Below are 25,452 nucleotides of genomic sequence, written 5' to 3'. Positions count from 1 at the left end.
GTGTGTGTGTGTGTGTGTGTGTGTGTGTGTGTGTGTGTGTGTGTGTGTGTGTGTGTGTGTGTGTGTGTGTGTGTGTGTGTGTGTGTGTGTGTGTGTGTGTGTGTGTGTGTGTGTGTGTGTGTGTGTGTGTGTGTGTGTGTGTGTGTGTGTGTGTGTGTGTGTTTATATACAGTTCAATCAGAAACACTCTCGTCTTAGTAGATAAAGAACCATTTATTGCCACAAATGGAATACAGTTAAGCTTGGCGTTAAAGCTCCACTCTTGGGAGAATATTCACTGAATTTTGTCGAAGCAGCCTGCTAAGCATATATTCAGAGAATGCTTTAGCAAATCCCCCATAGGGATACAATGACAACAATAAGCAATACATTAACATATTAGTTAGAATTAGCAGATATACATGATAAACACAAGTATTTGAGCCTAGCAAGATTTTAAACAGCAGATATACATGATAACCACAAGTATTTGAGCCTAAGCCAGACTCTAAACAAAGCAGATATACATGATAATCACAAGTATTTGAGCCTATGGCAGACTCTAATCAAAAGGTGGAGGCTGGGGTGGAGGAGGAGCTAGCAAAATGCATTGGTTCAGCAACCAAGAAAGACCTAGAGAATATGAAGCCATATTTATAGGAACCTCTTTGCTCAAGCATGAGCTGTGATTGGATAATGAGTGTGTGATGTAATGACCAGCTGGGCTGTGAATGGGGAATAGAAAGCTGATGTTCACATCAGCTGACTGACTGCTGGTTACAGCTTTGGCGTGCACGACTTCCGTGTCCTGCATGAACTAACGCTATGCTTCATTTCAATCAGAAACACTCTCGTCTTAGTAGATAAAGAACCATTTATTGCCACAAATGGAATACAGTTAAGCTTGGCGTTAAAGCTCCACTCTTGGGAGAATATTCACTGAATTTTGTCGAAGCAGCCTGCTAAGCATATATTCAGAGAATGCTTTAGCAAATCCCCCAAAACCAATAAATGCATACTCTCTGGTTTCAGCCAAGCGGCAGCTAGGCTACTCAGAGAGTGCATAACAGAATTCCCCCCCAACACACGGAAGCCAACGCCAAGCCTAAAAAACGCCTTAATCAGTCATACTATATTATGTGAAGTAGCAAACCTGCTACTGACTTAAAATAGAATGCGCACGCATCCTGAAGTCATTCTACAAATTATGTGATAAGAGACTATGTGTCACAGCAAGCTTGCTGTGGACCTCAGCATTTCATTATTAAGCTATACTAAAAGAATGCAAGCATGCATCTTAAAATGAGGTCATCCTACAATTAATGAGATATATACTGTGTGTGTTCAACAGCCATGTTGATCCTGTACTTCAGGAGTGCTTTAAATGCAAGCATGCATTTGTGTGTTCAACAGCCCTGTTGATTCCTGAGCTTCAGGAGTTCCTCAGCATTTGATTGTTAAGCTAAACTAAACAAATGCAAGCATGCATCTTAAGACTATGTGTTCAACAGGCCTGATGAATGCAGAAACCTGTTGATTCCTGAACTCAGGAGTCCTAGACGGTATCGTAAAGCGATGCCCACTGCTATGTTGCACCGCGAATAGGATTCAAAAAGGACATTCTATTTCTTTTTAAAGAAATCTGATATATATAAATATATATATGTATATGAGGTCATCCTATGATGAATGATAACTAATGTTTATCATTCATGATAAATAAAGTGTACTAACTATGTGTAACAGCAGCTTGCTGTGGACCTCAGCATTTGATTGTTAAGCTATACTAAAAGAATGCAAGCATGCATCTTAAAACGAGGTCATCCTACAATTAATGACGTATATATACACTATGTGTGTGTTCAACAGCCATGTTGATCCTGTACTTCAGGAGTGCTTTAAATGCAAGCATGCATTTGTGTGTTCAACAGCCCTGTTAATTCCTGAGCTTCAGGAGAGCTTTAAATGTAAGCATACATGTGTGTGTTCAACAGCCATGTTGATCCTGAGCTTCAGAAGTTCCTCAGCATTTGATTATTAAGCTAAATAAAACAAATGCAAGCATGCGTCTATGTGTTCAACAGGCCTGATGAATGCAGAAACCTGTTGATTCCTGAACCTCAGGAGTCCTAGACGGTGTCCTAAAACGATGCCCACTGCTATGCTGCACCGTGAATAGGATTCGAAAAGGACATTCTATTTATTTTTAAAGAAATCTGATATATATAAATATATATATATATATGTATGAGGTCATCCTATGATGAATGATAACTAATGTTTATCATTCATGATAAATAAAGTGTACTAACTATGTGTAACAGCAGCTGCTGTGGACCTCAGCATTTAATTATTTAAGCTATACTAAAAGAATGCAAGCATGCATCTTAAAACGAGGTCATACTACAATTAATGAGATACATACTATGTGTGTGTTCAACATCCATGTTGATCCTGTACTTCAGGAGTGTACTTAAGCAGCATGTGTACTATAGGGTTGAGATTCCTTGGTTGCCCCTAGCAACGGAACGCCCCTGTAATGACCACTGATTAATAACATATGCGTGTAACAGCAGCGTGCTGTAACTTCCTATCCGCTCAGATAAGAGGGATGCAAGAATGCATCCGTAAAAGTCAACTATCTTCATCAGAATGAACCCATGCCATTGCCAACCACTTTTGAATGCAGACTCTAATTTAACCGTCTCCTCATACAGTACATGCCACTCATTGCTTTTTTGAGCAACTTCAAGTTTAAGCCTAGACCAATGTAGCTGCACCAATGCAATGCGGAAATGAGTGAGAGGTATACAGCTGCGCAGCAGTCCACATCTTTTGTAGAGGAGACAGAGCCGGGCCGTGAACCATGACCTTGGCTTTCCCTTGTCGGTCAGGAAGAACATTAGTCTTGCCTCGCCAGAGGACGTCTTTGCAGATACTGGATCATGGAGAACAGAGACAAAACATGGTTTTAGTTAGGGTTAGAAATTATGACGTTGGCACCTTTCCCCCCCCTGTCTGATTTACAGTGTTTAAGAGTTTAAGATGTTAAGTTCATCCTACAAAAGTGTGAAACTATGTGTAGCAGCAGCATGCTGCAGACCTCAGAAATTAATTAATCAAGCTAGACTAAATTAAAGGGTGTAAAATGTAATAACTATATGCAGCAGTAAGCATACTGCGGACCTTACCCATCACGCACAGATAAAGAAATGCAATACAAAACAGAATCATACTACCCAATCAGTGCAGTGGAACCCAGCCAACACTTTCAGCAGCATACTTATGCCTGATGTCAATCTCAGATACGTAGATAGCGATCCACAAAAGCTTCAAGTTCCACAAGCATGCAGAACACCACCTAGATGAACTTTTGGAAAGACACACACAAGACAAGCATGCAAGCCTTCTCGTCTGGACGCTGTGGAGATCTGTAAGCAAACAGCTGGATTATCTCATTCACTCATGGTGAACGTAGTAGCGTTCATGGCTGCAGACCGGCAACCTGCTGCTTCATTGTGAATGCTGGAACCAAGCAGCTGAAAAGTACTGTAGCTGTACCGTTTGCAATAAGCAGACCGCAATGCATCTTTAAGACTTTGTTTGCAATAAGCAATTATTTTAAATTGCAATTATCATCATAAGTTTTCTTCTTTCTGCAACCATCCAATGAAACTTAACCCAGCAGCACCTGTATGAGTCAGAGACAAGTAACCCCCTTTATCCTTGCAATGAATAATGACTATTATATGATTTCCGCCTTTCACCTGCTGTGTTTTTTGTCCAACTCGAGATGTGGCCAGACGGTGCGTAACTTCCTTTAGTACTTAAACAGACAAAGTACGCATCTGAAAATATTTTTGAGAGAAATAATCAATGCACTAGATAACGTGCCTCAGTCAGCAGGACTCCCTCTGTCTGCCCACTGCTGACACTATGTTACTATGTAGCAGTAACCTTTTTCCTGTAGCATGATGAACATTAGTATCCTCATCATAGTAGTAGCAGCTCAACTGCAGTAGAATGAGTAGCACGATAAAATAGTAGCAGCATTTAGCCAAAGCATGATTTATAGCTGTAATGTTAGCAGCAAGTATAAGTAGCTTTTTAGTAGTAGAATCAGTATCTCATACTTTTAGAACTAACATCAACCCAACCTGAACCTTCCCGGCATCCGTGATGGAAAGAAGGTCATGCCATAAAAAGCCTTGGATCACCATAATAGCAGTCGCTCATAAACAAAACAGAAGCAGTGTGAATTCAAGCAATGAATATCCCTTTACAATGACATGGATGATATGACTGTGTCAGTTGCATAGACTACAATACCCAAGACGCATGCTGTATTGTATGAGACTTCCTGATTACTCCCAAGGAGTAGTCACGTGACACCACCACGGCGTGTTGCCAGATTGTAAGAGAAACAAGCGCCAAGTCTATAAAACAAGTCGCAAAACAAGTGTTTAGAATATTAAACATTTTTTGTACCATGATTACATATGAATCTGGGGTTCCTTCACATGAACCCTGTTTAGTAATCATATTTGCTAGTGACTTAACAGAACACAATCCCAAAGTCGCTTATAATAAGCAGACATGGCAACACTGATTTGATCCACATGGTGTGATTTCCTTTCCTGGCTTGAATACATGTCTGAATTTGACTTCTTGTCTTATATTATGCCCCGTTGCACACAGATTGTCTACAACAGCTTTGATAAGTATAAACATATTATAAAAGCATTTGTGCTAGCAGAGCACTACAACTGTTGGAAGCTCTGCTTGAAGCTTCAGAGCCAACTAAATGGTACTGCACCATTGTGGGTATTCCCAGAGTCAAGAGTGCCTCAGCAGAACAGCATTAGAACTTAGAAGCAGTACTTAAAAATTTAGCTCCATATATTTCTATACCTGAAGCCATAAAAATGCTAAAATAGCCACGTTTCATTACCTGATGAAAGCTCTTTAAAACCACTGGAATGTATTCTGCTGGGAATAAAAGAAAGTAGCCTACATGGGGAGCAAGGCTGCTGTGTTAACTTTGCAGCGCTGTACAAACAAATCAAAGCTTTTACATGGCAGCAAGCATGCTGTTAGCTTTAAGCTACAAACAATTCGAGCTTTCCACATGCTATGTTACCTTTAAGCTATAAACAATTCAAGCTTTCCACATGTTATGTTAGCTTTAAGCTACAAACAATTCAAGCTTCCACATGGGAAGGAAGCATGCTATGTTAACTGTGCAGTTCTGTATAACAACAAAGATTCTACATGCAGCAGCATGCTATGTTAGCTTTTAGCTACAAATAATTGAAGCTTTCCACATGGGAAGCAAGCATGCTATGTTAACTGTGCATATAACAACACAGCTTCTAAACACATGGCAGCACGCATGCTATGTTAGTTTTAAGATACAAACAATTGAAGCTTTCCATATGGGAAGAAAGCATGCTATGTTAACTGTGCAGTACTGTATAACAAACCAAGCTTCTAAATGCAGCAGCATGCTATGTTAGCTTTAAGCTACAAACAATTGAAGCTTTCCACATGGGAAGCAAGCATGCCATGTTAACTGTGCAGTGCTGTATAACAAACAACTTCTAAATGCAGCAGCATGCTATGTTAGCTTTAAGCTACAAACAATTCAACTTACCACATGGTGAAGAGAGTAGCCTACAACAAATCAAGCTTCTACTGTCTGGGCAGCAAGCATGCTGTATTAGCTTTGTGCTACAAACAATTCCTGATTTATACATGGCAGCAAGCATGCTATTAGCTTAAGCTATGAGCACATTAGTGTTTGGCAGCAATAATAGAAGAAGCATTGGCTGCTGTAGCAGTGGTAAAAGTCAGCATCATAAGCAGACTCATCTCATATAGCACCAAAATATCATAGAGCAGCGCACAAAGCAGTAGATGAGCAGCAGATGAAGCTCACAGCAGCTAGCAAAATGCATTGGTTCAGCAACCAAGAAAGACCTAGAGAATATGAAGCCATATTTATAGGAACCTCTTTGCTCAAGCATGAGCTGTGATTGGATAATGAGTGTGTGATGTAATGACCAGCTGGGCTGTGAATGGGGAATAGAAAGCTGATGTTCACATCAGCTGACTGACTGCTGGTTACAGCTTTGGCGTGCACGACTTCCGTGTCCTGCATGAACTAACGCTATGCTTCATTTTTTGTTTGTGTCTTTATGTAGCCTACTTGTGCCTGTTTGTGTTTGTCCTATGCGTGCATGCATGCGCACGCACGCGTGAGTGTGTGTGTGGTGCAAACAATAACACACTTGACACCACTTGACATATTCATGTCCATCTGTTGTTTGGAGACAACACAAGGCGGTGCTCCAGGGACAGTGAGGAGGCGTCAAACCACAATATCTTTGCTACTGTAAATGCTGAAGGTCCACACAAAGTCAAACACGTCCTTTTGGGGTCTTGTTTTTCTGTTCTAATCATCCTTTTGATCCTATCCTATGAAAAAGTTCCCAAGCAGAGAAAGGTTAATGCACTTTTTTAATTTTGAAGGACCTCCAGTTTGATATGCAGACCCCCCCGTAATACCCCAATCTACACTATACAATGGAACTCCGAGAGTCCATTTGTACACTCTCAAGGACCACTGTCGGGCTACTAGGGCCACTTGGTCTCAAGGGGACCACTGGGGGACCTCACGTTGAGAACTACATGTTAAACTATTAACCACTTAAATGGGTAACCAGAGTTCCTCAGGGCTCAATACTAGTGTATTTTCCGGTTTTCCGTTATTGTGGGGAAAGCTTTAGCTAAAAATAGCCGATCGACAAGCTCTCGATCAACAACAGCTTTCACTATTTTCAGCGAAAGCTTCCCCCACAATACCGATGCTGGGGTTTAAGTGGTTTTAAGACCTGAGGAACGATTCTACAAATGTCTTCTAAAGCAGTATAGTTCACAAACGTTTTCGTGCCAAGGACCCACAAAATGATATGTATTTTGGCCGCAGACCCCCATCTGAAAATGTTCAGAAGTACTCCTTCTCACTTTGTGTTTTACACGTGGCGTGCGCAAGTCTGATTGAGTTGAGTGTGTGTGATACTGTGGGTGGCTTTTTCAGGTTGAAGAGGGTCAAATGAGGGTGCGAGTGCATACAACTACCCTAAGGACTACTAACCATTGAGTGTCCCGAGTAGACCTCTAGGCCTACTGCACATAATTATAAATAGAGCTGCTACCTTTAAACGCATTCTAAATCTGAGGCTTTTTTTGGTATACTATTTAAATAGTTTTGGGAAAAAATGCTGCTACTTGTCACAAAGTGACTGCAAAAGATTGCTGCTATTTGTCTCAAATTTGTCTCAAGCTTTATACCCTGTACATATTACATGTATGTAACGACGCAATGTGACATACTGTAGCTCTGTTTACACAAGTTTTAGTCGACTACATCTACAGTTGATTTAGTTGACTAAAATGTATTTTGGTGGTGCCTTGATGGCGTCGTAGTGGCTGATTTTAGACTTGGTTGCATGCTGAAAATAGCCAATCTACAAGCTCTTGTGAGTTTGTAGATCTGCTATTTTCAGAGCGCTTCTTCTCCTCTAGTCCCTAAAATTTTAGTCTAGTTTTTATTTGTTGACGAAATTGTCAATATATTTAGTCTTAGTTTTAGTCATGAAAAAAGGCAGTCGACGAACATTTTTCGTCATAGTTTTAGTCGATGAAACCAACACTTCCTCAGCGTGTATGTATGGTATACACGCTGAGGAAGGCTTGATGCCATAACGCGTCCGTGTATGCTGTGACTGTCTGTGCATCTATGAATGTGTGTGTGTGCGTGCGTGCGTGCGTGCGTGCGTGCGTGCGTGCGTGCGTGCGTGCGTGCGTGCGTGCGTGCGTGCGTGCGTGCGCACAAGGAATGTGTTTGTGATAGCAGACCCACTTTTCAGTTCTTTAGGAGAACAGGTGAATTTAAGCAGGTTGTCCTGGATAGTAGGGTCTAATAATATGGGTCAAGACCAATTTCTTTACAACCTCCTGCCTGACTTGAATCCATCTCCTGACCATTTTCCTTTGTCTTTGTAGAACTACTGAAGGATAGAATGAGAAGATAAAAAAAGGCCACAGAACAGTGACTGTTTCTTCCCTGTGTGCGTGCGTGCGTGCGTGCGTGCGATGCGTGTGTGCGTGCGTGTGTGTTTCCATATGTCTTCATATGCTTACGTCTATTTTTATGTTACTCTGTATACAATCCCACTGTATATTTTACAAACAGTCAGTTGCTGATCCTGCGTTAGAAATGTGTGTGCATAATATGTATACTGTATTCATAACAGGTTATGCATTAATGTATACATTTAGCTTACAGTATTTTATTGTAACATCTTTGGGAGCAGAAGACAGGGGTATCTCTCATTCATTTGTTTGGTGACACATCTTTATTTGTCCCTGTCTTTCAATTGAGAATCACTGTTGCGCTGATCACCACAGTCACTGCTTCGTCTCATCGACCCCTTGTATCCACGGTGCGGTGACTTCACTTGCCCCCCCCCCCCCCTCTGTGAGTCCAGAGTATCCTGTGGGTGTCACAGCTTAATCGGTCCCCTGGTCCTGTCCCCCTGTTGGTAGTCTAGTGTGATTGATGATCGGCTACTGGCATGGCTGACTGATCCCCTAACCCCATCGATCAGCTCCGAAGTCTCGCAAATCAGATAGTTGGTCCCACGTCCACACATACATTGCTGTCTGTGTTTGCATGCATAAGTGTTCTGTGTTCATAATGTAGGGTGTGTGTCACCCATTGAACATTGATTGTCACCAGCATCCTCCATGAGTACCAGACCTTCACACACACCCTTCCGTCTCATTTCAATTTGAAGTCAAACGTGACATATCTTTTTCTCAATAATCTGATGACCAGCGGAACGGTAAGGTAACGGTTCCGGTAGGAGAGACAAAAGAGACTCTTTGTGTCTCCTACCGGAACCGCCGCTGGTCATCAAATTATTGGCTTAGGAATGCGACAAAAACAAAGATATCCATGAATTCAAGTCTCCATGGGGTGACAGATAGAAAAAAGTCATTGTGGAGGTGAACTATCCCTTTAACACTGAACAGTTTTGACCGCCACATTAAGACCTGAGGCCGATTCTACAAATGCCTTCTAAACCAGTAGTTCTCAAACTTTCAAGATGTTTCTAAAATGTTAAAAAATAGCAGATGTACAAGCTTGCAGCGCGGCTCAAAGTGACACGCTGTGAGCTTGTATATCTGCTATTTTTGAAAAGCCAAAGCAAAAATCTAAATTGACATGGATGCTTTCCCGGTTTTAATGGGTTAACCCTGGTATAACTTGGCTCTGAGACCTGACATGAGAGAGATTTCACAGTTGTAAATATGACTTAAGCCCAAGGCTAGCTGGCCCTAGCTGCTTTTGACAAACCTTCTTGACTTTGCTGTATAACTAATACTGATATTTCTCAGTCATATAAGTTAGTTGTTGATTCAGTTTGAAAATGGGTTAAATGCATTTTACTGTTGGAGACATGTGAAACCCATGTCAAGATCCTCTCAGTTATTTTATGTACATCAGTAGCAAATAAAAATATAATACAGTACTATAGTTAAACATTATATTTATGGTCACATCACACGTTTAAATGAAGTATAAAGTAGTGGGTGAATATTTGTATATATAAGACAATTATGCACTGTAATCAGAAATACAACTGGTCAAATATATGGTTTTCCTCTGTCTATTGAGGAATTACTCTAATACTTAGAAGAAGAAGAATTACTACAAATTCTTATGAATCTTTGTTTCCAAGCTAGGTAGCTAACATATATTTGTTGGGATAGTTTGGATAGTTTGTTCCCAAGGCAGTGGTTACAAACAGGAAGTTCACATTCATGTCCAGTTCTTGTTTACAGAATTAAACGGTCTATTAAATCATTCCTGGCAGGAAGCCATATTTGTATTTAAACATTTTCAGATGCAAAGGCTTAGTGTGAAACACTGCCATGAAAACATCTGGATATAGTCTACATAAATACTGTTCCAGCATCTGCATAATCATTTGACATTCTTTCAGATGAATAAGTGATTGTCTCTGGTGGGTTCATACTTCTCTTATTCCTTAGTCAGAGAGAAAGAGAGTGAAAGCTATTGGTTGTCTGAGCTATGTTCAGAACCAGACTCAATGTAATGAAAGCTATTCATCATGCTCATTTTCCTGGTGATGTAATGCTGTGTGGTAACTCAGCACTTTTCCAACATTAACCCATTAAGACCTGAGGCCGATTCTACAAATGTCTTCTAAATCCTTACAGTTGTTTCTGAAAAACCCATGTTCCTATATATCAGTGGTACTCAAACTTTTTCATGTCAAGGACCCGCAAAATGATATGTATTTTGCAGAGGACCCCCATCTAAAAATATTTTGTTCCAGGGACCCCTAGAAGCAAAGATTTGAGTTGAACACTCTTTAAAAATATATATATTCAAAGAATTTTACAAGCTCATAGTGCGGCACAAAGTGATGCACAATGAGCTTGTATATCTGATATTTTTAATCAGATATACCATATTAATGGTTAAAGTGGTTAAAATCTTTCAATTTTCCGGTTTTAATGGGTTAAAGAGCACACACAACACGTAGCTCCGGCTGATGTTGACCATGAAAAGGATCAATTTGTCATGTTGTTAGCCACGTTGTGCTATCTACTAAAAGGTTACTTAGTGCAATGAATGAAGCCATCCAATTAGCTTTTCCTGTTTTAAAGCAGTTTCTGTTGATCTTGAACATTGTACCTCAAAGGACCGCTTCATCTATTTTCAACCTCATCTTGAAATTGGTGTGACAGACCTTCTCTTCCTGGAAAGTTAGCATGCTGAAGAAGAAGCCATTGTTCTTGCATACATAATAAAATATAATAGATAAACCTTGAAATCTTGTTTTAAATGACCAAACCTGCCTGCAGTGCCAATGATGTCCCTGGTGGGCAGGTTTCTGAACTGTCCATAGCGACCTCTGAGACACAGAGTGAGTAGACAGACAGCCATCTTGTAATGAGCATTAATGAGGACAAATTATACAAAGATAGGTTGAAAATGGGTGACGTAGACCTTTAAGTTTTTGTTTTGAAAAGGACCATATGGCGCTCTCCATGGTGCTGAACGTGTTTACTGATGTTTTTAGCTTCTACCTTCAATGTTTGAATATTTGATTCTCATCCCCCCCACCCCCCCACCCCCCCTTTGTGAATGGGGGTGGAGGGTGGGGTTTTGTTCCCTGATTCCTGCCCTCGGATTTTAGTCACTTGCATTCCATTTCATGCATGATGTGAGGAGGAATGTCGTGTGTCTTAAAATACCCCCAAGTGCATTATTCATCCGTTCCTAAATTTGAGGAACCTAAGTTCGTAGCTCTGTCATCACGTGATAGTTCAGAGTAGTCCACTCTTTGTGGTTTTTGTTCATTGTTGCAGGAAGTTTCCATTTATGGTTTATTCTTTATTTGGATCGCCATTAGCTACTACTACAGCAGCAGCAGCTGCTCTTCCTACATACAGTAACATACAAAAACATATTACATGACAGACAGTATTAGAAGACAGTTAAAAACGTAAAATAATGTTTAAAAAAAATCTCAATTAAATGTTGTGTGGTAACTCATGACATAAAACAGTCTTACTGATACCTCTGGCAACAACATAGCTAAAATGTCAGGTTTACAGCACAATATACTGCAGTCTACCCAGTCCCAAACACCAAGAAACATGTAGCAAATGTATCTGTGATCAAAAGTAGATTCCATGAGATGTTTCTTTAATTGATTTTTAAAATCGTATTTACTTGTTGACTGGGTGAATTGTGTGATCGAAGACTATTGGGCTCTTTCATTGCTCTATACATTACTGTGTGTTGCATTGAATTTGTTTCTGAGATGGGAAGCATAAAGAGAGATTTTGATGAATGTCTGGTGTTCGTCAAAGCTAAAAGTGAGTTGGTTGTACTGGAATGCTTGGGACAGACAGACAGACAGAGTGGGGGGGGGGGGGATTTTTTTTTGTTTATTTGTCATTTAACAGGCCACTCTTGATTACTGTTTGAAATCCGGCGCTCCTCGCTTCATTACGCTACTCTGTACCTGTCTGAAGAGACAATGAGGTGGCCAGTTATCCTTCCTGTCGTTGTCATTACATCTCTACCCCCCCCCCCCCCACCACCACCACCACCCTCGTACAGGTACTGTGCAGTAAGTAGTGCAGATAGTGAGGCATCTGTAACAGGCTTGTGTGAAGAGCAAACGCTGATCCTGTGTGCATGGTTTAAAAGTTCCTGTGTGATTGCAGTGACTCAGGACAAACAGTGCATGCGTCTTGTAAGCGGAAGCAAAGCACACCATTACTGCAGACGGGGCTAACAAGGTGTATGCGCTGTAACACAAACTAATATATTACCCCACTCTTACTCATTCTACTGGGATACTGAATTTCCCTGATCACTACCCTATAAATAATGTGTGTGTGTGTGTGCGTGCGAGTGCGTGCGTGCGTGCGTGTGTGCGTGCGTGCGTGTGTGTGTGTGTGTGTGTGTGTGTGTGTGTGTGCGTGTGTGTGTGTATAACAGCTCCTGCCCCTTGTCTGCATGCTATCAATATCCATCTGGCGGTACAGTATTTACTCTTGGGGTTGGGTGAGCGATGGCTGGCGTAGAACCTGATTGGCCGTGTAAAAAGAGCCTTTCCCCATGAATCACCTCGGAAGACACGCGAAAGCTGCAGAGCTGCATGGTTGAGCTTGTGTGAGCGGCACGCTGTCTCCCTGCACTCTGCAGTGCCAACATGTCACTCTACAGCACACGGCTTCTGGGTCGTCTCTTTCACTCTCCCCATATTAGCTGCGACAACATGCAAGCATAGTTGTAGCACCTACACTACAAAGAAGACAGACCGAAAATGTGTGAGAATGAGAGAGAGAGAGAGAGAGAGAGAGATAGGACTGTGAGTGAAATGAGGAGGAGGCATTTAGGCCTCGTGGGAGGCTGCCTGCAGGTTAAGGATCTTGGAGGCTCTTTGAGAGTCTCTGTATTCATTTAATTACAGGTTAGCGTGAGGACTTTGATTAAAGATCTTATTGAGTTGGGTTTAAGAATCCTGGAGGACTCCCCTATGACTATATCACCCTGCTACATCAGCGTAGAATCACTATACGCTCAGAGAACTATATCGTCAGTAGCAGCATTTTGGGGCTATGAAACATGCCGCAGACAAGCAATAAAAGAAAAATAAACATACTTTTGGCTCATTGAAGTCTCCGTAGGGATGAAATATGCCAAATAGGCAGAAAGTGCCCCCACTGCTGTCCTCTGTACTTTTAAAAAGCTTAATTTTACCTTTGATTCAGATTGTAGGACACCAGTGAGCATTACAGTGCGTAGAACAAATTGTTTTGGCTTTTTCCCATGAAATTGCCTTGTGCTATTAGTGCCCTGTTGTACTTAATGATTCAGCTCACCAAGGTACCATGTGAATAAATCCATCTCATCATGTGTTGATCATGCAAATTGTGAATACATTTGCTTGTTTTTATGCACATTATGGTGTTTGATATAGGATGCTCATAGATCAGCACTAGAGTCTTCTCTACATCACACCTGCCCCCCCTTTCCATCCCTTACACTCTCTCTCCTCCCTATCTATAGCTCGACCCTTCAAGGTCTCACAGATCATGTTAGATGAGATGTCTTCCTGAGGCTGTAAGTAAACTACAGTTTGCTGATGTTTGACTCATCATAGTGGTGTACTGTATATGTGTCCCCTACCTATATGATTAACTGTACCTAATGTGTTCACTAGATAGCAGGCGCATGACATGCAATATGATATCGCCACTGTCGGGTGGAAACCTTGTATGTCCAAAACCGTTAAATTACCGTTAATTAAAATAGTGAAAATAGCTCTCAAGCTTGAAAGCTTGTAGATCGGCTATTTTCACTACGTTTGTGTGACACTCTTGTATGATGAAGTAGGACATTAATTTACGGGGGAAAAATGAAATAAACATGGAGATACAAGGTTTCTGCCCGACAGCAACGACATGATATACTATACCTGCACTCTCACCTTCATCCAGTCCTATTGATTTGTGCTCATCTTCAGGCGCTATCGGTGGCAACATCTATTGATGGATGTTGAGTATTTCCTTTCATAAAAGAATAATCATTTGTGAGCCATGTAACCCGGTCAATATGGGTGGTAAAGGAAAATCTTAAATCTCATTCGATTTTGCTAATGGTGCTTTTTAAGTGTGTGTGTGTGTGTGTGTGTGTGTGTGTGTGTGTGTGTGTGTGTGTGTGTGTAGGGGGGGGGGGTCCCTCAGGAGGTCACTGTCTGAAAATGATGTAATGATAGAAGGAAAGAAGACTGCGTTGGGAGTATTGATCCAGGGTCCAGGGTAAAGGTGAATTTTGCCTGCTTAGTTGATATTATTACTGAGCCACAGAGGAACCCTATATGGTCCTACATGCACGCACGCACGCACGCACGCACGCACGCACGCACGCACGCACGCACGCACACACACACACACACACACACACACACACATAAATGCATTGCACATGGGGAAGCAGGAGTGAGAGAAAGATGAAATGACGCAGGGAAAGAAAAAGCAGCATCTACACTTGTGCTACTTCCTAAAACTTTACTTCTTGACAAAGATGTCACCACTTCCTAAATGAACCAATCTAAACTTTCATTGTGATACTGGACTGTTTAGCTGCCTGCCTCTCAAAGTAGGCTGTACTGTAATTGAGCAGGGTTTAATATAGAAGGCCAGGGGATATTTTAAAACAGATACAGTAGCAGCAAAGCGAGACCTATAGCTGTACCAGGCCTGATTCTGTCTCGGTGATTTACATCACTGTATAGTGTAGGTCTTCTAGAAGCATTTAACATGAGGGCTCTCTATTGGAGACTGTATATTATGATGAATTACCCAGTGGTTATGACACAATACACATCAAAGTGTTACTGCCACACTGCACGGTGGGCACACAACAAACAATTGTTTTCCTCCCTCACCGTAATGAGAGAGAGAGAGAGAGAGAGAGAGGACCGATATTGTTGAATTAGAGAGATCATAGCTGTTGATATTTGCAGTGTGTGAGCCAGTGTTGTTGTTGACAGACATTAGAGACCCACTAATTTCCCCAGGCAGCTTGACCCTAAGCAACACATTAAATAAATGGATACAAGTGTATCGCCACTGTGAAACATTATGTGTTTAGAGAGAGAGAATGGGAGAGAGAGAGAGAAAGAGGAGGAAACCAGTAGATAACCAAACTGGATCAGGTCAGAGCATCTAGAGCAGTCCTCTACCCACTGCCAGGCCGAACCGATCTTAAGGGTTTTCCAGTCCAACACCAGTCCAAAGTCCATGCCCAGATTTTCCCCTCTGTGCGTCTCAAGCACTCGTCATCCTCGGCCAGGGAAGGGTCATGAATATTCAGCAGAGGCTGTATTGTTCAGAACTGTGCGAGGGTTAAGATTGATAGGGGCTTTCTACCACCTGAAAACACAAGAATCTCTCTCTCTCTTACGATGGTGGTCAGTCACATCCTTCACTGTACTGTGAGACACCCACAGGAAACGACGTATACATGTATGGTTGATGATGTGGAACTAGAGTTGGCAGAGATGGAGATGTACAGTATTAGGCTTGGCATGATGACAGATAGAACGCCTGAGTGAGGTCAGAGAGAGGAGAATGGCAGAAGGAAGCCAATGTGTTGGGTAGTGTGTGCGCTGTGCTGGTGCAAATGTGATGCTGGGCATCTCCTTGACCCAGTGGTTCTGGCTGGCTTCGGTTCACTGTGGAAACGCTTCTTCTTGTTCATGACACCGATGCCAACGGACCCACCATGAATAAGCACAAAATGTAATTTGGGCAGCTTCTCCTACTCCATACTACAGCATGCCAAATAAATATTATGTTCATGAGTTAGTACTCGTTCTCTAATTGGCACCGGACTTTAACTATGACATTCGTAGGACAAATCATTTTTACTCTAATTTGGTAGCTCTCCAGTCATTCACTCTTTAAGGCCAGTATTAATGTATTGTAATTGGCACTACATCGTATTCAGCCACACGCCCACGCCCGTGTGGATTCTTGAAAAGCACAAAAAAAGTTACTTCCATTTTTTTTCATGGGGACAGAAGGTAAATCTAAATCAAGTTTGCCATGTTGGACGTTGATAACACAGCAAACAGCGAGCCAATGTTATGCATCAGTTTATCACATACAATTTAATCATAGTCCATGCAGAATCAAGTCTTTTCCCAGACTCAGCCAATGTGTGTCTCAGACTCGGCCAACATGGAGGGAAATGTTCGCACTTGCACTGATTCCCTTTGCTTCCCTAAACGGTTTAACATGAGGGCAGATATACTGTATTTAATCAGCTAATGCCAGGCTGAACTACCCTGATGAAGTCATGCTAACGGAGATATTGACTGTCTGCCCCGCTGAACGGCTGAACTCAGCCACTTACTCACTAGGGTCTGGGGGTGTGGAGGACGGAACCCAGGGGAAACGGGCTCATGCCGGAGGAGTTTTACAGGGTAACTGTTGGAGCTCCTAACGTGTCTAGCAAGCAGAGAACTAAACTGACCATAAGGCTTAAAGGAGAAAGTCATCTGGTCGGAGAGGCGATGGTCAGGATGAGTGCATGCATGACAGTAAATGAGATTGTGTAGCTGGGTGACTACATGAATGAGAGATGGGTTGAGTGAGTGCTTGTAGGTGCTGAAAAGCATTTGTAAGGATTTGAATTTCTGGTCACTACCCTATAAATAGTGTGTGTGTGTGTGTGTGTGTGTGTGTGTGTGTGTGTGTGCGTGCGTGTGCGTGGGTGCATGTATGTCCACATACATGCATGGTTGTGGGAGGCGGGGCAGTAGCTTTGCACACAAAGTGATTCAGCACTACACAGACAAGATTCATGTTTTATGAATATGGCCCCTCATAAATTACACGGCCTGGCTTTTCTGCAGCACAGCATCTCTCTCTCTCTCTCTCTCTCCTCTGTCACTTTCTACCCCTCTCCCTCTCACACACAATTTACATTCTCTGCCTTTCTCTCATGCACTCATTCTCCTGCTCACACATGCTTTTTCAAACTCTCCCTCCCCATGTCCTCTCTCTTACTCCATCTGTGCATCCACTCGCTAAATGTCGCAATAATTCATTGTATCGATATTTCTTAAGTTGTTTACTGTATGCCTCTATACTGTATGCAAATGAAGTCAGGGGTGTGTTTTGTTGCTCTTACACTAGAGAGGTATGCAATGACTCTGTGTAGAGGTTGACGTGAGAACACATTTTGTTTTTGTTTTTTTAAACAAACTTACCTCTTCATTCTTCATCTATTTTTGAGCTTTTAACGATTTAATGAATGTACTGTTTCATTTAGACGCCTGCTGAGCTGCAGAAATCTAATTATACCTTCAGCTTCAGCTGTCTAAAATCACCATTGCATGCACCATTACTGTGGCCGTACTGTCTTCCAACACAAGGAATATCTGAGGATGTTCACAGCTCAAAATATCCTTTATTAATATTGGCTTAAGGGAGGACTGTGGACCACGTGTCACGCTCATGCCAATGCAGCTACGCCCAAATATGGAGTGTGTTGTCTAACCACAATGTGTCGTCATGGCATCAGGCACAAACAAATTACCCACATGTAGGTGAGATGTAGGTGTTAGGACCGTGTAGCACCCCTCACTCTAGATGTGAGGGCTGCATAGCAGCCGAACCTCTGTTTACAAATGAAACTAAACGGCCACCTACTGGTTCATTTGGTTCCATTTGTACACTCTATGGACACACATGAGTGTTAAATAAACAGTTGGTTTGTGGAAGCAGAGTAGACTGCTTCTACAGTGGACTAGAGAAGTGTTTACCTATGTTCTGTGTACAGTATGCTCGTGACGAGCCATTCTACTTCCTGGAGCTTTCTTTGGGGAGCTTTGTTGGCGTTACTTAGCAACGGCGAGCTATCACTGCAGAGGCTGCTGTCTTATAGGTTTAGGAGGAATATTCACTTTTTGAGTAAGTGTGTGTGTGTGTGTGTGTGTGTGTGTGTGTGTGTGTGTGTGTGTGTGTGTTATATGTGTCAATGACAGATATCTATGAGAGAGAGAATGAGAGAGAGGTCTATCTCTGTAATGAGAGGAAGGGAGGGAGGCAACTTTCTTGTCTTTGTGGTGAATCAACAGATGTGTAACAGATAGCTTGACTTCACCTCAGGGGAGCAGATTCACCTTAGCTCTGCAGGAGGCAGAATATACACCATGCAGATTGTAGGCCAGCCGCCCTCCCCAGGGAGGCAGTGCAGCATGCAGAGGTGAAGATGAAAAGAGTTGGGGGAAAAAAGAGAAGAATATCGTTTTCTGTTTGACTGCACTCGCTCTGAATATTTGATAAATGTCAGGGCCTGTTTGCATGAAGCTAAGAATCGGCATACCAATGTAGGCTTGCCTTGACACAATTGTCAACTCGTTACACTCCATTTCCATCCACTCTAGATGATTTCTGTTGGTGAGGGGGATCTGATTTTGTCACTAATGTACAGTACATCTGCCTGAATCTAACCTCATTTTAAGTTGACACTGATGTGTAACCAGTGTTGGGCAAGTTACTTTATTTTGTAATACATTATATATTATTTATTACCTTCATTTTAAAGTAATGCATCTCGTTACATAGTAATATCTGAGCAAGAGCAATATATTACTTTTTAGTTACTTTTACCAAAATGCTCAAATAGAACAACTAAATAGCCTAGATCTTTTTTTAAATATAAATATCTATAATTAATGTAATTATTGTATATTGTATGCCCAGAGTTGTTCTTCACGTGGGCACATATATTAAATTAATGTTTATTTATCCTAAATTAATGACAGTCTTGATCCTATATGAATGAATGAAAAGTAAAGCGCTTTGAGCATTTGGAAAAGCGCTATAAAAATGCAATTCATTATTATTATTATTGATCCAAGGCTAGAACTGTACAGTTGAGTTTGAAATTACCTTAGACGTTTTAGTCTTACAGTAGGTACTTATTTACGACTGGGAAAGTTGCCTGGACCAGCATGACTGCAATGTTGACGTATGATCCAATGGTTTGGTCTGTCCCTTCCCTTCCTGTAGAGGTGTTGGGGGATCAATGATGAGAGGTGTGAATGGGGGCACTGGTACTGCTGACACGCACAAGCGCGCATGCTCGCGCACACGCACACAGGCACGCACACACACACGCGCACCGCAGGAGCTATTGGCCTGTAGCATGCCCTGCAGTCCCAACTGTCCTCAGCTCCTTCTTCAGATCCTTCTGAGCCTTGGTTCCCTCAGGGTCCCTGCCATGAAAGTCCTCTCTGGTTCTTGTTCGACTGAACTTTAATGTCCCCTTTGATCCAGGGCTCGTTGTTGGGAAAGCAGCATTTTTTGTGGTGGCAGAACCTGTATATATTACAATGGGAGATGTGATCAGTGTCCTCACCGTAGTTGTTCTACAGCACTCCATCTCAAAACACCACTCCTGGTGGTGCCGAGCAGCCCCTGAGTCCTGACACCAAGCATGTATTGTTGGTACAAGCGTTTTAAACAGATGCTAGGTTCATTGTTTACCTGGTAACCTTTAGTTTCAATGCAAATGATTATTCTGACAGTATATTGTTTAGACTGATCCTAGGTTCCTGGCTTACCTGCAATCCTAGTTTACTGAGGCACTACACTGTCTCTCTGCATTTTATGTACTGTATGACGTGTGATTACCTTTCTTAGTGTACAGTAAGTCACTCTGGATAAGAGTGTCTGCAAAATGCCTGAATTGTAAATTGTAAGACAAGATAAGGTAGTGGTGGTGGTGGGCTCCAGGTGATGAACTCCCACTCTCCCGTTGCGCTAAAGGTGTATAAATAGCCACCAGTACAGTATAGGACTGGGCAATATGCCGATAGCCTATCTAGCATATTGGCCTATATAGCCTATTCAGCATTGCCTTTACATAGGTTTTAGCATTACTCCTTTTTTATTTAAATTTTATTTAAATTTTCTTTTCACCTTTCCTTAAAAAAGGTATTGTCCTTTTTCCTTTTCTTTCTCCTTTCCTTTTCCTTCTATTTTTTTTATTTTTTTTATCTGTGAAGCGCATTGGGTTGCACTTGCTGTATGAAATGTGCTACTGTATATAAATAAAATTTGATTTGATTTGATGTCTACAATACATTTCTTAATGCATAAGTGAGCTTACGACCACGATGAAAGATTGCACTTATACCAGAGCCAAAATCACAGACAGTACTAGTCTCATATTCATGACATCAATATAATATCAATATATTGCCCAGCCCTGGAATTTGTTCTCTTTAGTTTTGCTCTGTGTTTGAGCTGAGCAGAACCAGACCAGGATGTCGGCGTTTATGCTGCATGCCTCAGACAGTGACGACAGCAAACTGTTATCCGGCGAGCAGATGTGTTTAAGCATGCTACTATTGTAATTGTTCCTTGACGGACAGACAGCAGCCTGTTTGCAGTTAGCCAGTGGGGGCTGACTGACGAGACTCTGACCGCTCTATAAGACAGATGAGTTTAACCAATCTAATTCCAGGCCCGTCGATAGCAGGGAGAGCATTTGCCTGAGCAGAAATTGACCAGGTGTCAGGGGACTGATGGAGAGGGCAACCTGCTGTGTGTGTGTGTGTGTGTGTGCGCGACTGTTCGTGTTCCTATTCCAGTGTTTTGTTCAGTGTGTGTGCATTACCAACAGCATACAGTCTCCTTGTACCTGAGCGTCGCTGTGCGGAGAAAGCGCCGCTTGCATCCAAGAAATCTGTGCGTTGCTATTTTTAGAGCTGTGTCATAAGGTCAGTTCCTGCAGGCTTGCTGGTTGGGAAGACAGTCAAGACACAGAGCGACATGTCTAACAGTAAAACACACACTCGATCCTCCAGGAAACAGACGCTGCAGTGTCACGGTCGATTACTGCTTGCTTTACATCACCGCAAAGGATGTATAGCCCTTAATGGCTGTTTGTGATGGAACCAATCTGTACCTGTGACTGGATGTTTAAGCCAGCGGGTCGCCTGTGATACCTGATAGCCTGTATTAATGTCATGCCTTTACGGGGAGATATCCATTTTATCAGATGTCACTGGCATCACTATGCCCTGCTACACTGCCATGTCAAATCTGGACTGTTAATCTAACTCTGAGAGTGTACAAATGTATCAAAATGGGCCCTTCGTTTGGTTGCATTTGTACACTCTCAGAGTTACAAATGGTTAAATTAACACTGAGGATCTTACTGTGTACAGCCCATAAATGAAACAGACAAACAAACAGACAAACAAACAAACAAACACACACATGCTCCTCTAAAGTATACAACCCAGCTAAGGCCTGAATTCTGGCATCTCGCTCACACACCAGCTAATTATAGTCCACTGTAATTACAAATGTGTCATTTCTCATTAGGCCTGAACAGTTGACACACAACTGAAACACTCTGCTTGACACAGTGTGTGTGTTTTGTTCTGTCTTTTATTCCCCCTTTGTCCTCCCCACGTTTTTATCTCTGAGAGTTGACGTGAAAAAAGAATAAAGGCTCCAAGATATTCATCTTTCCCTCTGTTTTCCCCCTCTCTTACTAAAAAAAAGCCACACTCATGCATTATTATTCAATTACATTATCCCAAATATGCATGGTTGTTAATTAGGCCCTTCGGGCGTAAACAGAAAGCTTTGATTCTGCTATCGTCCTGAGCTCATCTCTCCTCTTTACCTGATGTAAGATTTCTGCCCCACCAGCGTTATTTCTTCCTCACAGAGAGGAGTGACTACTTACGTTTACTCTGACCTGCTTACACGTTCAGCTCAGCCGGCAGGTCTTCACTATGACCTTTGGTTTGACCTGTGGCATGGAACCGGAGAGCAAAGCGAGAGCGAATCCATAAGGGTGAGATCATCTTGTGTCTGTGGGATCATTTTACCAGTGCTTGTTGTTAACGTGTGCTGCGGATACTTTTATACTTTGGCTATTTTGGAGTGTTGCCTATGCCCAAAACATTGTCAATGAGTGACCGCAGTGTGTCTTACGTTTGAATAAATATATCATAAATATTACATACAGTATCATCTAAGGTCAGCTGTGTTCTCTCTGCATTCCAGCACCATCAGAGACCTTGTTCAGGTTAACACTGAGTGAGTGCGTATTTGTGTGCGTGCGTGCGTGCGTGCGCTTGACTGCATGCACCCGTGCACGTTCGTGCGTGTGTGTGTGTGTGTGTGTATGTGCATTTCTATGTGTGCGTGGGGGTCAGACTGTGTGCAGTAAACCTACAGCAATGCGCCACTGACTGCTATTGGAAACTGTGTGTCCTAAGGCTTTGATCCATACTGTGTACCATAGAGCCCTCTGTGTCTCTATTGCATAACACACGGAAATGAGATGACACTCATTTCTACTGCCTCTCTCTCGCTGTCTGTCTATCTGTCTGTCTGTCTGTGATTATCCCTATTTCATTGTTCTCGCAATTGGTCTTTGTCTCTGTCTTTCTTTACTTCTTAGTCTCCTAAACACAGATGTGCATGCTCTCTGCACACGCACGCACGCACACCAGCAGCAGCGGCAGCAGCTCATTTGTGGTCAGATGCTGCCGTTGCTAATAAAAGTGCTGGTCACAGAGGGACACTGGATCAATGGTTGTTTAACAGTCCACAGAAACCTGGGATCAGATCATGGCTTATCACTGCCGGCTGTTATCTAATATCACTTAGTGCTCGCAAGGCAAGAGCCTCGTCTTCTAGCTGGGTCACAACTTTATGGGGGTTGATTGACTGATTTGATTGAGGCATTGACACCGTGATGTCATTACAAACACATAAGTCCTCCACTGTCCTTTGTATAGTAGGTTGTATTGAAATAGCCTGTTATGGCCACTTGAGGGCGTATTTGTTGTCACAAGTCAGAGCCACTGATGCCCACTTCAAAGATTTTCAAAAAATAGCAGATGTACAAGCTCACAACAATGCATTGCACCATGGCAGATGTCTATTGGGGGAAATTTTGCAACTAAAATATATGTATATACATGCCCCTAAATAATAACGCCATGGTGAAAGTTGTTAAGGAGAGAATAGCCATGCACTTCCCTGATTCAGTCCAGTCTCACTGTATACACTGACACACGCATACACACATAATGTACACAAACACATATGCACGTGCATGCACGTACAGTACACACACACACACACACACACACACACACACACACACACACACACACACACACACACACACACACACACACACAGTGAATTATGCAAAGCTAAATATAGTCATCACAGTCACGGTAAAGGACCAATAAGAGACACCATTATTATGCTGGAAATCTGTGATATGATGCTTCAATTCACAGAGTCACCTCTCAAAGGGCCTTTGCGTGTTCCTCGGGCATGTTGATCTTTATACATTTAACAAACTGTGCTTTTTTTTGTGTGTATCAAGCAAACCATATACTGTAACCTGCAGGTCTGAAGCACATGTGCTCTGCAAGCATAGCCATGGACATCCATTCTCCTCAAAACTGCCTGGAATCCTGCAGTGGTGTTGTACTGAGCTCAGCACTGCTCTCTGGTGGCAGGAAAGTAGTAGAGCACTTTTATCAGAACAATCACAGCCAACAAGAAGATGCATTCACATCTGATTTTACACTCACTGCAACGTGGACTTGGGAGCAGACATACTGTAGGTACAGGTGTAAGGAATTGGAATGAATGTGATGAAATACACACGTGCGCTCTCTCACACACACACACACACACACACACACACACACACACACACACACACACACACACACACACACACAGAGTATAAGACCTTCCAATTTCACCTCTGTTCATTATAACCTGTGTGTGACAGCAGAACATTTTACCAGCACAAGGAGCCACTCTTTCAGTGTGAATTCAGATTATTATCAGTCCTGTGTTAGACATCATTTTGTTTTTGTAGTAATTACAGTATATACAGTACTGCCTCTAACAGCATAGTCCCCTTGAAGATTTAAATAGAACCTATACCTGCCTCCTTCAACTCGATTTTTGGGAGACTATAAAGTGGTCCCTTGTGCCTGTCTTCACTTCCTCTTCTTGACATTTACTATGCCTCTACCCGCACAGTACAAGGGAACTGAGTTAGTTTGAATTAGTGTCAATAGTCCTAAAGAGAGGAAATGCAGCCTGCTGTCTACAGATGAGAACGCTCTGTGCAAGTTCTGTTGCATGGCGCCATGTAGTGTTTCATTTTGCTCCCAAGGACAACAACCATGGTCTGTGCTGTGCTGTGCTGTGCTGTGCATGCGCGTGTGCATGCGTGTATGCATGTGTGTGTAACTAAATGTACTGTAAGAGCTAACATTTCTTAAAAACTAACGGACAGCAAACTCTCAGCAAACTGAGTGTTTTCTATCGTTATAGTCTACATAGTTTTGTGTTCTTGGGGCACGATACCATTGTGTGGCAAATTATAAATTAGGTTTTACTTCTGTGAGCCGTCGTGTGTCTCTTCTTTGCCAGTAAAGTAGACCTTCTGACATGCTGGGGTGCAGGCAGTACTTGATATATTCAGAGCTGTGGTAACATTTGATCTGTGTCAGTGTTAATGGGTGGCTGACTGTCGTGAGAGTGTGGGTAATGGCTGCCCAGTAATGACTCCTATCATGCTGGAGAGTATTAACACCCTCATTTCTGACTAATTGCTGCAGTACCTGGTCACTAGTCATCCCCATTAACTGACACAATTACACATGCACGCACGTGCGAGCGCACGCACACATACACACACACACACACACACACACACACACACACACACACACACACACACACACACACACACACACACACACACACACACACAGATAGGCATTGAGATGCAAACATACTGCACCAAAATCACCCGCAATCGCAAACTTACAGTAAGCATACATACATAATATAGACATAATATGATGTGGTATCATATGGTTTGGGATTCCTCCCATGTCAGTACTTTCTGGTCCAAAAGATTTGAATGTGGTCAAAGTTCAGTCGACACTAACTTTTGTAACTATACACATCATTAGCCTTTGTTTGTCTCTGGGGGAGGTTTATAGCCGTCCTCAATCAGCAGGGACAAAAGGGCAGTACAGATCTATGGAGCGCTTTCATGTGAGCACACCTTAATGGAGAAAAAAAGAATGGAACACACAGAGCGGAGCGCATGGAAAATGTTAATTGCATTTCGTGTATCAGTGAGATATGATGTATTATGCCTGGGATTACAGTATTATCATAGGCCATTAGTCATTTAACCATTGAGATAGACCATAGTTAATGAGTCCTATGCAGAATATGTGAAGTTTAACTTAGTCC

General features: G+C 42.2%; 1 protein-coding gene across 2 annotated transcripts in view; it reads left to right on the top strand.

Moving 5' to 3' along the window:
• The window catches only part of fgf14 (fibroblast growth factor 14), a gene marked incomplete at its 5' end in the record, with an annotated part of 137,273 nt that overhangs the window by 48,382 nt on the left and 63,439 nt on the right, over positions 1 to 25,452 (top strand). The window contains one exon of one of the 2 annotated variants that reach the window (XM_084084628.1): positions 13,702 to 13,720. The exons of the other annotated variant lie outside the window; for it this stretch is intronic. Of the gene's footprint in view, positions 1 to 13,701; positions 13,721 to 25,452 lie in introns of those variants that run through there. 2 annotated transcript variants of the gene reach the window in all.

The sequence above is a fragment of the Gymnoscopelus microlampas genome (genome assembly GCF_963454915.1).
Source record: "Gymnoscopelus microlampas genome assembly, chromosome: 17".
In the NCBI taxonomy this organism is placed as follows: domain Eukaryota; kingdom Metazoa; phylum Chordata; class Actinopteri; order Myctophiformes; family Myctophidae; genus Gymnoscopelus; species Gymnoscopelus microlampas.
Note: the sequence above shows the minus strand (reverse complement) of the source record. Positions and strands in the feature narration are given on the sequence as shown.